The 12,209-nt window shown below is 38.8% G+C and overlaps 1 protein-coding gene across 1 annotated transcript in view; it reads left to right on the forward strand.

Moving 5' to 3' along the window:
- Positions 1 to 12,209, forward strand: part of elfn2b (extracellular leucine-rich repeat and fibronectin type III domain containing 2b) — a 71,094-nt gene that overhangs the window by 12,522 nt on the left and 46,363 nt on the right. Inside the window, exon 2 of the mRNA XM_007562890.2 lies at positions 7,575 to 7,801. The gene's annotated coding sequence lies outside the window, so the exon portion shown is untranslated. The remainder of the gene's footprint in view (positions 1 to 7,574; positions 7,802 to 12,209) is intronic.

Below are 12,209 nucleotides of genomic sequence, written 5' to 3' on the forward strand. Positions count from 1 at the left end.
GTACTGTATGCTCCAGCAAAAGAAACAAAAATTTAGAAATAAACACACACACTCACACACAAAGAGCTGCACATGCGTACTAAGTAGATTTTTGAATAATGCTTTGTTTTTTTTTTTTTTTTTCCAGACGGCTTCCCCGGCCCCCCCCGAATGACGCGGCGACCCCTCTAGGGGGCGCGCCCCACAGTTTGGGAACCTCTGGCATAGAGTGTTAAAATACTACAGTCCTTGGCTAATTTAGCTACAGTAGCTACTTTCACCAAAGACAATTGCATTAAAATTAAAAACAGCAGACGGCGATCCATAAAGAACGTGAGCCTGAACATATTTGCTTTACTGGAAGTGAGCAGCACTTCCAGGCCGTATTTGGATAAATCATCCGTGTTTTAGCCTGGGCATAATAATTACAGTTTATGCCAGAGGATTACAGATTAGATTACTTCTGACAGCTTTCAGTACTTCCATTGATTTATTAATGTGACAAAATCGCGACAGCATGCATACGTGGAAGTGTCGTGCTTTCATTATGAGAGAGAAAGAGCTTATGCTGTGAAGGCTTCTCCAGGCTTAGTCAGGTTTCTTGGCTGGAAGACTGCACTATGAAAACGAAAATCTTGAAATGAGCTGCTGGCTTGAAATAATCAATATACAAACAAATAGTACCTCTTCCTTTTGTCAATAATAATATTGATTGTGGTACATCCCCAGTTAAAACAAGCCAGGGGGAGTTTATTGTACTTCTTTTTCATTTTCTACCACTTTGCTATGTCATCGCTTGGTCTGACGGCATTCACACTCAAGCCAACAGAAATAAAGTGTGCAAACTTGGGTTAAGCACAAAATCTGACTCAGACACAGTCATGCATGCACAGGGAATGAAAGTGTGTGAGACTGACCGCTCATGTTGCTCTACAGTTTGAATGTAAAGATTTAAAAATGAAAACAGATTCAATGCAATTCAGTTATTTTCAAGACTAATACAAATTTGGCTTTCCAGTACAGGTAATTTTATATTTAAAATTTTAGATTATTGTGCACAAATTAAAATCATTTTACAATAGTAGGACATTTTAGATAAAACAGAAAGTATACATCTTCAATAACCATTCTTTTTAATTTCATAGTAATGATGATCGTATTTATTCAGTGGTAATTCTTTTAAAACCTTTTTGAAGTTTAAGATCAGAAATGATTTACGCATCTATTTCCCGCAAAAAAACAAACTGACTACTTTATTTGTTGCCAAAAACTTATGCAACCCCCTAAGTTTTTAATTACAGTTTGAAACACAGATTGTGTCAATATTATGCAAAATGTGAGAGAAAGCCAATCAAACATTAATGTTCCAAATTTATTTTGTGAACTTGCAGAAAATAGCAGATTTATTTTGCACCCATTTGTGAATTATTTTCCACACTGAATATGAGAATGCTTTTGGACAAAATTAATTCATGCACAATACACTGATCAGAACTTATCTATAATAAAATTACTCATTGTCGGAATGATTTGAAATTTTAGTGGCGTAACGCAAATTAAAAATTAAAACGAGTTGAAAAGAAAATATTGTGAAGTCACTTGTCTTAAATATTACACAATGCTTTGCTATAAGGGCCTGTCCATCCTGCCATAATGCTACATGTATACTCCTAAACAAAATCATGTGACTGAGGAAAAACTTAAAAGCATCACCACCAGGTTGTAAGTACTACCCTAAAAATGCAAGAAGAAGAAATGGGTGGGCAACAGACAACAAAAATAGATCAGGCAATTTTTGAAAATTGCATTTAAATTCAAACAGACTGAAGTATTCTCATAAATATGCTCTTGATTTCATTTTCTGTCATTCACAGTTATGACCCCTTGAAGGCAAACACATAAAAGATGCAATACGCAACTGCTGTCGCAAAAAAAAAAAAAAAAAAAAAAAAAAAACTCTGAAAGAATTACCTGCAGTGAGCAGGTGGAGACACAGGCTGGAGTCATCAGTTGCAGAATGGCTTAAAAACCCAAAAGGCCGCCTCTCTTCCAACACACAAAATTACCTGCTTGGACTTTGCAGGAAATAATGAAGAAAATGTATTTCCTGGTGGAAAAGTTTAGTCTGGGCAGTCCTCATCACTTCCAATGTTACTGGCATGATCCCAAGGCAAATGTTTTCTACATTTGAAGTAGGAGCCGTCATAATCTGGGGAGTGCTTTCCATCGATGGGACCATGTAGCTTCAGGTTGTTTCGGTGTGTCAAACCCCCAGCTGGCAATGTGGAGATTTTGCATCACACAGCTGCCTTGACTGACAGAGCTCCCCTGTGGCTGCAACGATGCGGTTTACTACGCTCATCTGACAAAAAATTTCTTCCAGGAGAATGAGGTTTCTCTCTTGGGTTGTGCATGATTCCCTGACCCGGAATACGGTAGGGGAGTTTGACAAGAAAAAATACACCAGTATTAGACCATAACTGTCTTTCACTATGTCATGTTCACCACAAGGAGCATCATTACCCTCTAATGCCCTCTATTTAATTGCCCCTTTGTAATCTGATTGGTGTTAATAGCTAGACTGGTATATGTAAGGTTCATTTGGTGGTAACATACCTTGCATAAAGACTGATGCATGCTTAGCTATCCAGTCTAAACTAGATAAACATTAGCAGCAGTTGCTTTCACAACTAGAGTAAAACACAAATGAATGCCAGAGCAACTGACCTGACAGGGAAGTTGAATGAAGTATCTCCAATTCATTACTAAGAAGCCAGCTTGCTGATACTGATGTACAGTACAGCATTAGTGATGCTTGGCAAAGATAATGCTAAAAGCAGCCACAATGGAAAGTGTCCACCACAAAGAAGAAGCCAAAATTAGGGCAACACAGAAAGGAGTCAGCCAATTGTCAGATCTCCAGAAATGTGCATCCAGAAAGGGAATACCCCAGAAATACAAACAGATGCCCATACCTGCAGCCCTGGAAACAGCCACAGACTCCGAGCTCTGGCTGCCAGACTGAAGAGATATAAGCCAGACCAAATAAACAGGCTGTTCTCCACCAAATCAGCTAAACTGTACTTACTGTGGTGGGGTAATAACACACAAAGTAACCCAGGAAGGACTGAACAATACTGGAAATAAGCATCACACAGCAGTGGTGTACAGTGGATAATAGACCTGGAACCCTAGCACACTAATTTCCCTGTACAAAGTCCAGTGAACATCAACAATGGCAGACATCCAACAAAGATTCTGTTGGTAGGAAGAGCTGGACAGCGCCAGGCCTGGACATGGTCCATGCCTACAGGCTGAAGAATATGAATTCTCTTCATGAGCACCTCGTGGCACGAGTGAACCAACTGGTGAAGAAACAGGCCACCATCTAAGATCCAAGCTCCAAGAATACGTTAGGAAGATGGCCGCTGGTAGAGGACCCAAGCTTGAGATGAAGAGGCAGGGAGGGGTGAGAGAGTAATTTTAAATAATGTTAGAAAAATATTTGATGGTGGAAATAACGCCTCCGTTTCTCATCTGAGCATCTTGAAACTTTTCCTACTGAGCCTGTGATGAACTATAAAAAAAATAAAATAAAATAGGTCGACAACTGTTTTTTTATGCCAAGGTTTTTTGTCATCTGTCTCCTGCCTTGGCATTACTTCTTGCCCTCCTTTTTCTTTCTCTAAGGTTTTTTTTATGTTACTTGCCTAAAGCTCAACACAGTCTCTGCGGCAGATTTTTTTTTTTCTACCAGCATTAAGGTCACACACACCTTAAAGGAAAGGCAGATCAAAATGGTTATAAGATGAGGACAGACAGCATTTGGTAGAAGATAACTCTGTTCCACAGTAACGCTAATTTACTTTAATGACTTGTTTTCGCAAAGTTCACATTTTCATCACAGCAATGATATTTTTCAGACACTACCTGGAGGAGTTGCTTTTGATATAACAAATGTCTTATAAGCCGTAGTTGACACTTTGATGCCTACTCAAACATCTGTATGGATCAAAGTGATGGTAACATCTAATTGATCCTGTGAGGTCATTGTCCAGATAACTCACAAGTGATGACTGCGTAGGGAACAACTGTGGCTCACCAAGGAAAGTTGAAACCTGTATGTAACTGCATGTTCTGACAAGATAATGATCCCAAACAAACATCAGAACTGGTTTTGGAGAAGAAAAAGCAGGCTGACCCAGTTTCAGGATTAAACTACAGTTTTACACAGCAACCCAGAATGAGGCGTAGTGCACAATGTCATGAAATGTGCTTGGTTAGTAGGTGTACATTCAAACAAGAAAATAAAAGTGGTTCTTGGAATTTTCCTTCTTGAACTAAAATTATTCTGTATTGTCTAAAAAGTAACTGAAAGCACATTTTTACCTTTTCCTTAAACTTCTTCAAAACAGTTTTTTTTTTTTTTTGTGAAAACTTAAATCTAGCATCCTTGTTACTTTTCGACTGCTGGCATTGTCATCAAGCCATTCATTGCAGATATGCACAAATGAATCCAAATTTCTTTGAAAAACTGTCACATTTTGTCCACGTACCTCCAGAGATCCTGCAAATCTTAACCCTTATGCCATCTTCCATTTAGTGCCTTTTGCTACTGCCTTGAAACACACACGGTCACATAGAAATAGTGTAATAATTGTGCAAGAGTGTTTTCAAAAAACATTTTCTAATTTTATTCAAGGTCAACCATTTACTCTGTCATTCTCTGTGAAGCATAAATGAGCTAGTTTCAAGTAGTGCAACACATTTAAAGCAGGTTTTCTTTTAATTTTATTTTATTATTTTAATTTATGGTCTAATCTTATACCAAATCCACAATGTTTAAACTATGTATTTTATTAAACACAACAGAAAAAAAAACAAAAGAAAGAGAAGTAGTGACTGGCAGAATAATTGCGCCTTTAATGATCAAACTAAGTGGTAGCTGGTCAAACGAAGGCATGGCGTATCACTCTGGCTATAACAGAGGAAAACACTCTTCATGCTTCATTTCCCTGTTGCCATGTACTATTTTACTGCTCACAATATCTAGAAATAAATAACAGAAATAGGCTTTTTTCTTCTCTTATATATAATTGACTTAAATTTCTATTTCCTCTCTTCTGCCATTTTCTGCCATTAGGTCTACGGCCTTCCTGCGTCTACTTAAACTACAACTCTAGATAGCGCAGCCCATTAGTGCAACCCAACCATTAGTAAAGGAAACTGATGACAGCATCTTGCTGTGAGTAAGGCTGTTTGTTTCTGTGTGCGTTCATGACTGATTCATTTCAAACCTCGCCATTGTGTGAGCAGCTGTTTTCCCCTTGATGTGATTATAGGTGGGAGAGGAAGAACAAGACCAGAGCGGAGAGAGACGGGATGATGCGTATGTGTCGACTCAGGAAATTTAGGCAACAAAAGCAGTCCAGGACTGCCTCTGTCCTTCAAGGTTTCACAAAAATAAATCATGGCATCCAGATCCAAGGCTGGAGTGGCATTAGAAGTTTTACACTAGTTAGTTGCTGTGCGTCTGGCAAAAACTGAGAAAATCCTGGAAGTCTGTCCAGGGCAAACAAAGATAATCCGCTTGGCAGATACGGTAATGGTGGGCAATGTCCCAGTCTCTTGATGCAGTATGTGTCTGACTGAAGTTGTGTAAGTAGTGACATCATGGTTAAGTAAATATTCATGTATCTGATGTACACAGCATTTGGCTATTTAAGGCACTCAGTGAAAGCTTGAGGAAGAATTCAAAAATGGTGTCCATCTGTTATTCACCATATAATTGAGAAGAGATCAAATACTTAAAATATATTACTGAATGTTAGAAAAAAAAGACCTTTATATTGCTGGATCATAAAATTGAAGGGTACTACAATGTACAAACTTGGCACTGAGTATGGCAAGAAACAATTGAACTCATAATTGAGCTTTAGGATTTGAATGCCATGTTCCCATTGGCTCCTGCTCTTTCTAAAATATTCTCAAGCACTTTCGTGTTTCAACTCATGTGAGATTCAGAAAAGTCTAATATCACTTAAAATGATGCAGATATATTATGTTTTCCTTGTTTTGGTGTTAGCAAAAGCATGTTATTTATCTATTCTTTTATTCAAGGAAGACATGTTGGAAACAACTCCCAAATACTGACATAAAGAACAAATGAGAACAGAATGTCCAACAATCCAGGCTCTGATTCCAGATAGTGTTTCTTGTCATGGAGCGCTATGGCGTTGATGCAGACGTAAATGACAAAGTGGCTCAAAAATTAACCCACTTAAAGATTAGAAAACTGCCCAGACCTTAAGCAATGGAGAACTCTCACGAGAAGCAGGTTGATAAAAAAAGGAGCCAACAAATTAAGATCAACACTGAGCTCTAATTAGTCAAGAACAGGTCACCTTCAGTCAGGACTTGACCTGGACGTTTCTACTCCGCATGTGTGAAAAAACTCAGAAGTGGTGTGAAACGGTGGTCGACGGTATGAAAACGTGCTTTCTTTAGACATCTTCATTACATTTTTCTTGAGTTTACTCCAGCAAAATTGTACTAGAAATAATGCATCTACAAAACGACGTGTGGCCGTGACGGTACATTCATAAAAAGGCACTAGGATCAAACTCGAAATTATTGCTCAAATTGAGACTTCCTGCTTGATTCCCTTTAGGGGTAGCTGGCCAGACTACTCCTAAGTGATTTAGACTGTGTATATATGTGCACCACAGAGTGGGTGAAGGTGCTGATGGGAAACGGAAAAAGACAGCAAGAGACCATTCCAGAGAGGAAGAACTGAAAGAGCGAGCCCCACAGAGACAGACTGACAAAGTAGTGGACTGTGTGTGCCACTTTCTCTGACAGTTATTTGCAGGAATTGTTCATAGACGGCAAATGTGCTGTGTGCTGATGGCTGGAGGTGTTTTGAGACAGGTCTTCTGCTCTGTGATTGAAGCAGAAGATAGGTAGCGTCTCATTTTATACAGTACCACTGGCAGCGGAGCCGTCTACCACTGTGTACCCTTCTGATGCATCATCAACTGTAATTGTCATCATTATTCTTATCCTACTTTCCTGCCCCCTTGGTGGTAATTTAAATGAATATGCTGGCAGAAGTGTGTAAAAAGTAGCAGGGAAGGCAAAGAGTAAGGGCTAATGGAGAAAGAAAAGGGAGATTAATTAGACTTTATATGGACTCTATATTGCACTTTTCTATACGTCGTTGGAGGGCGAAAGAATTCGGCATCCTTTTAAGTTGGTCAGTTTGCTTGCAGTTTTGTTTTGCAATAATTTTAATGTTCGCTGAACTCTAAATATTTACGTTACGTTATTTAGTTCAATTAAAACTGAAGTTTTGTTGAAATATCACCATTTCTAAAAACAAAAAAGAACGTATTTGGAGATTTTACACAAACACAAAATATTTTAGTTCAAATACTAACACAATTAATAGCAATACCAAGGTCCAATCTCAGGGAAGAATTTATGACTTCTGCAGTCTCTTGTTGCATTCCAATATTACCAGAAATTAAAAATGTATTAAATGGCACTCTTTAATATATATTTATATATATTTCTGCGTTTTATTTTATTTCCAGGCTGAGATGTCGCTCATGTGAGCCACACGGCACAACCACAAAGGGGCCGTAGAAAGTCCAGGAGCAGCGAAGCAACTCGCAAAAACTTTAAAGCGCAAGCAAACGTGCCAAACGTTGGAAAATCTGCCTCCATGGGCTTCCCCAGAAAGGATAGACGCAAATAAATCCAGGGAGTGCCGTGAAAACGTCACCGAGGAGCGGGAGGAGACGCAGAAAATATAAAACGGGTAGGGGAGGAATTTTTTATTTTCTTTAGCTGACAAAGATGTTTTCTTGAATAGATTTTTGTTTTACATGAACGCAAAAACATCGATTAAAGTTTTAAATGGCTCCCCACAAATTGCAGCACGCCTACTTGGTGCTCCTGGTAAAGATGTGTGAAAGGCCTTAAAATAAGTTTGGATTTCACACCAGAAACGCGTCGTCACACCAAAAAAATAGAAAATGTTTGTGCATGTTATGGCAAGACAGAAAAGTGTGTTTTGGGAAGTTGAACTTGGGTCTTCATCAGTCTTTTTATTTGACTTTTGAGATGGTTAAGTTTAGACAATGAGCTGTTTTCTCAGCCATTAGTTTAAGTTGCGTTGTTATCCTTTTTCTGGGTGCCAAATATGGTGGGACCAAAGATTTCTGTTTGAAGGGAAAAACATTACTTTGTGGTTGTTTTTCCAATCAGTAAAAATTATAATTAATGGCTGTTTTTTTGTGTCAATGCAAGATTATGATGCTACGAGTAAGGTTATCAACCTTTTTTTCCCCCAGGAAATCCAATATAAAGTTTGCCTCACCTTCCTCACTAAAGACAAATTCACCACATTCAGCCTCTTGTTTGAAATCCTTTAAAGGTAACATATGGTATGATCTTAAAAATAAGATGAGATCCAACTAAACCTTCACACATATGGCCTCTGATTTTTTTCAACTTCCTCGCCAGCATGTATATAGTCCTGTGTCTTTGTGTGACAGTCAGGATTGCACACACACACATTGTCTCTCTGTGCGTTCGGGTGCGTGAGCGTGTGTATGTATCCATGACGGATTTGGCATGAGGTGCAGCATTCGTTAGTGTCTCCTTAAGCATATATTATGCCATGGTTCCTGCATTTATTGCGCCTCCTCTACTGGCAGCACTGTGATTAGTGCCGACAGTATTCGACCTACCCCTTGCTATTATATTCTTTGTGCACGCATGTGAGTGCGCTGCGTACATGCCAGGCAGAGATAAAGTAAAAGCAGTAATTGTTGTAATTATTCTTTCTCCGATCTCTTAACGCCTACTGTGATGGTGGAGAATCTAGCTCTGAGAGAATCGAACACTGTAGCATGCAATCCATCCCAATTTATTCACACTTGTGAGCACGCCAGCTTATGGTGCTCATTACTGGTCATTATGTTAATTGCTAGTGTCAGGAAGAGAGTCAGAGTTCCTGACAGAAGTGCAACAAAAAAAAGAAAAATCCAAAATATAATCCCTCTTAATCAAAACTCAATTGATCTTTAAAAGAAACGGCATTGAACATGTTATTTTAAACAAATTTGACGTAAAGTTGCACTTCTTTTAAGTGCAGACGCAAATTAATATTTCGAAAGGCGAATTAAAGAAGGGCGTGTTCTCGTCCAAGGAGATAAAACTAAAACCCATTTGTTCCGTTTCTCTGGTGGTCATCTAATGCAGCTCTGTTGCCGAGCGTCACCCCAGATGCTTCTGCAAAACAAACGCCTGAGATCTCAAACCTGTGCACACAAACTGACTCCTGAGGTCGGTGTTAATGTTTTATTTTCTCAGCTGTTTGGTACATATTAAAACTTGAACTGTGTCCTGAGAAAACAGCTCATAAGCGACCTGCAGGAGATGACCTCCTCTGAACTGTTTATCTCAGCACAGAGTCTCTCCTTGTGTTCGGCGGCCACATGTGCAGTGGAAGTGTCTGGAGACGTAGACTTTAATACCACATAAGTGTTGTGTGGTTTGCTCTGGCTTTATGGGAGGTTATTGGTGTGACCGTGGTTTTTAGTCCTGCATAGAAAGGATTCTGAGCCACTAAACAAGCCTTAAGTCCCTCCTTAGAGTTTTGGCCCTAAAAATATAGTGAAAGCTGTAGTTTTGTTAATTAATAGAGCAGGGGCTTATTAAATTCAGACCTGAGATCCAAGTGCTGAGATCAGTTTAAATGAATAATGTAAAGCAGGCAAATTTAAAGTTTTTTTTTTTTCTTTCTTTTTTTTTTTTTACCAGTTTCTCCAAAATTTAAACTAAATGTTCTGAAATGTTTGAGGATTTAAAAAAAATCCTCAATAAATTAAAACTTGTTCACCCAATTCTTATATTTAAAGTCACTGGTGTTGTAGGGAGTCAATCATACCGCCCTGAAATAATAACAAAAAAAGAAAAGAATAACCAAGACATTACTCCTTACTTTGTTTCAAGGTTACTCTCTCAGTCCAGTCTTCCTGCTTTGAAAATATTAAATATTTTCCCTCTGCGATTGTATCATAAAAACGGCGGCGATACCCTTTTTTTTTTTTTTGTTGCGATGGCTTCAATAACAACCCGTATTCACAGAAGGAAATGAGCAGATTTCTGGTTATTACCAAAAACTCTGTTAGAGGTTATCGGCGAGCGTAACCGTGGCAGACTGACGTCTTTAAGCAGGGCAATCCCTTAATGCCAGGAAAATTCATGTTGTTGGTGAAGCAGAATAACAAAACAGCGTTTGGGTCAGCATTTGCTGCAGAGGCATTAACATGAGTTACAACACTTTTTTTTTTTCAGGGCTCTGGCTGAGAACATTTTCACAAAACAAAAAATACAACAAAGGTAAAAGGACAAGATAAGAATAAAATGTGCAACAGATATTTCATAAACACTTCTTTTTTTTTCCCTAAGTGATGTTGGCTGTAGCTTTTAAAGTGAATCCAGTGAAGTCACTGTTTAAGCTCCTTTGGAAAGAAAAAAAAAAAGGAATGCAACAATGCTGGTCAAACCTAATCTGTGCTACATTTTTTAAATCAAGGCTTTTAGATGTCGAGCAGTGGGCGAGAAGAGTTGCTTTTAGCAGCTGAAAATAAATTCTGCTCTTAAATCACGAGATTCGCAAGGGAACCAAAACGTTCCCAAGACCCTTTTCATGAAAAGCACCACGGTTGTTCTGAAGAGTGGGTTAAACCAGAATCTGTGTGCTTGCTTTTAGCAAACATGTGGATATTAATGTAATGAATAAATGAGCAAGATGTTTGGAAAGAGTGTTTGTTTTGAGTGAATCTAAAATGCAGCTAAGTCGTTCAAAGATTTCTGGAAAAGGAGAGGTTTTTTTTTTTAATCGATTGTTTCCGAGAGCTAACGATCGTATGAGAGTCGTGTGTAAGAGACAAGTTGTATAGCATATTTTAGATTTAATGAAACAAAGAAAATTGTCTAAACTTCACATTAAGGATAAAAAATAATAATCTTCTTTTGATTCTAACCACCTCCTTTTATGCTACCTAACTTCTAGCCAACATGTACAGCTCCTAAACACTACAGCTCAACACTAAAGTTACAGAGGTGCTGATGACATAAAAGTACAGAAGACTGTTTTTTTGTTTCTTGTTTTTTTTTTTAAGTGGCACTTGATCTAGCTACAATTAATTACATCTTTTAAACTACAGTATCCAAAAACATTCATCCGTCCATCCACTATACCTGCTTATCCATGCGGGGCCGCAGGGAGACTGGCTAAAGGGTGTAACATCCTGGACAGATTGCCAGTCCATCACAGGTCAACACAGCCATGCCTGCGCACATAGTCGGCCTGCTGTCATCATCCTTGGCTGCTGGAGGCACGCCTCACTTCACCTGCGACCCTGAACAGGACTGAGTCGGCATAAAAGATGGATGGACGGGTGGATGTTGCCTCGTGATATCCTCTACTCTTCTGTGTAAACCAGGGATTTAAGCAAAGAGTGTTTGTGGAAAAAACATCCATTTCAAAATATACTCTCCTGGCACAAACAGTGTCCTTGCATGCACCACCAGTCAGCATGAGCTGCAGCTTCTCAGTGGGAGCCTGTAGTGCCGTCTCGTTCCAGGGAAATCCTGAAATCACTGAAGCAGCTCGTATTTCCCTGTTCAAAAGAAATCCTTTCATGAATACCAGAGCCACTATGACGTAGACAATTTCACCTGAAGTTAAAGGTGTGTTTTCATTTTTTGCACGTTGTTAGCTGAAAGGACGGCAGGTAGGCCAGTGATTTTTGACTTCTTCGCAAAAAAGGAAGAGAAATTCTCCATGGCACCTTTATTTTACTTTAATTACAAGCCCCTTAACGTGTCTGTTCCTGTAAAATCAACCTGTTTATGAATTGATGTCTGCACAGAAAGAAAGACCTACTGTAGGTATTTGATTTCTATTTTGCTTCATCTGCTACATCACATGCATGATTTCCATTTGAACTTAACCCTGAGAAAATCCTGTGGTCAGTCACACACCCTGTGGTGAAATGATTCCTTTGTGACTGAATCACTATCTCTGTCATGTTTAAGCCTGGAGTTCAGTGCTGGACCTTGGCACTGTTATTTGCTACATTTTATTCACTTTTAAACCACAGTTCTACTTGGATTTACGTAAAAGCAGAGAGGTTTTGAGTTTGGCAGAG

The sequence above is a fragment of the Poecilia formosa genome, unplaced genomic scaffold, assembly GCF_000485575.1.
Source record: "Poecilia formosa unplaced genomic scaffold, Poecilia_formosa-5.1.2 Scaffold142, whole genome shotgun sequence".
NCBI lineage: Eukaryota > Metazoa > Chordata > Actinopteri > Cyprinodontiformes > Poeciliidae > Poecilia > Poecilia formosa.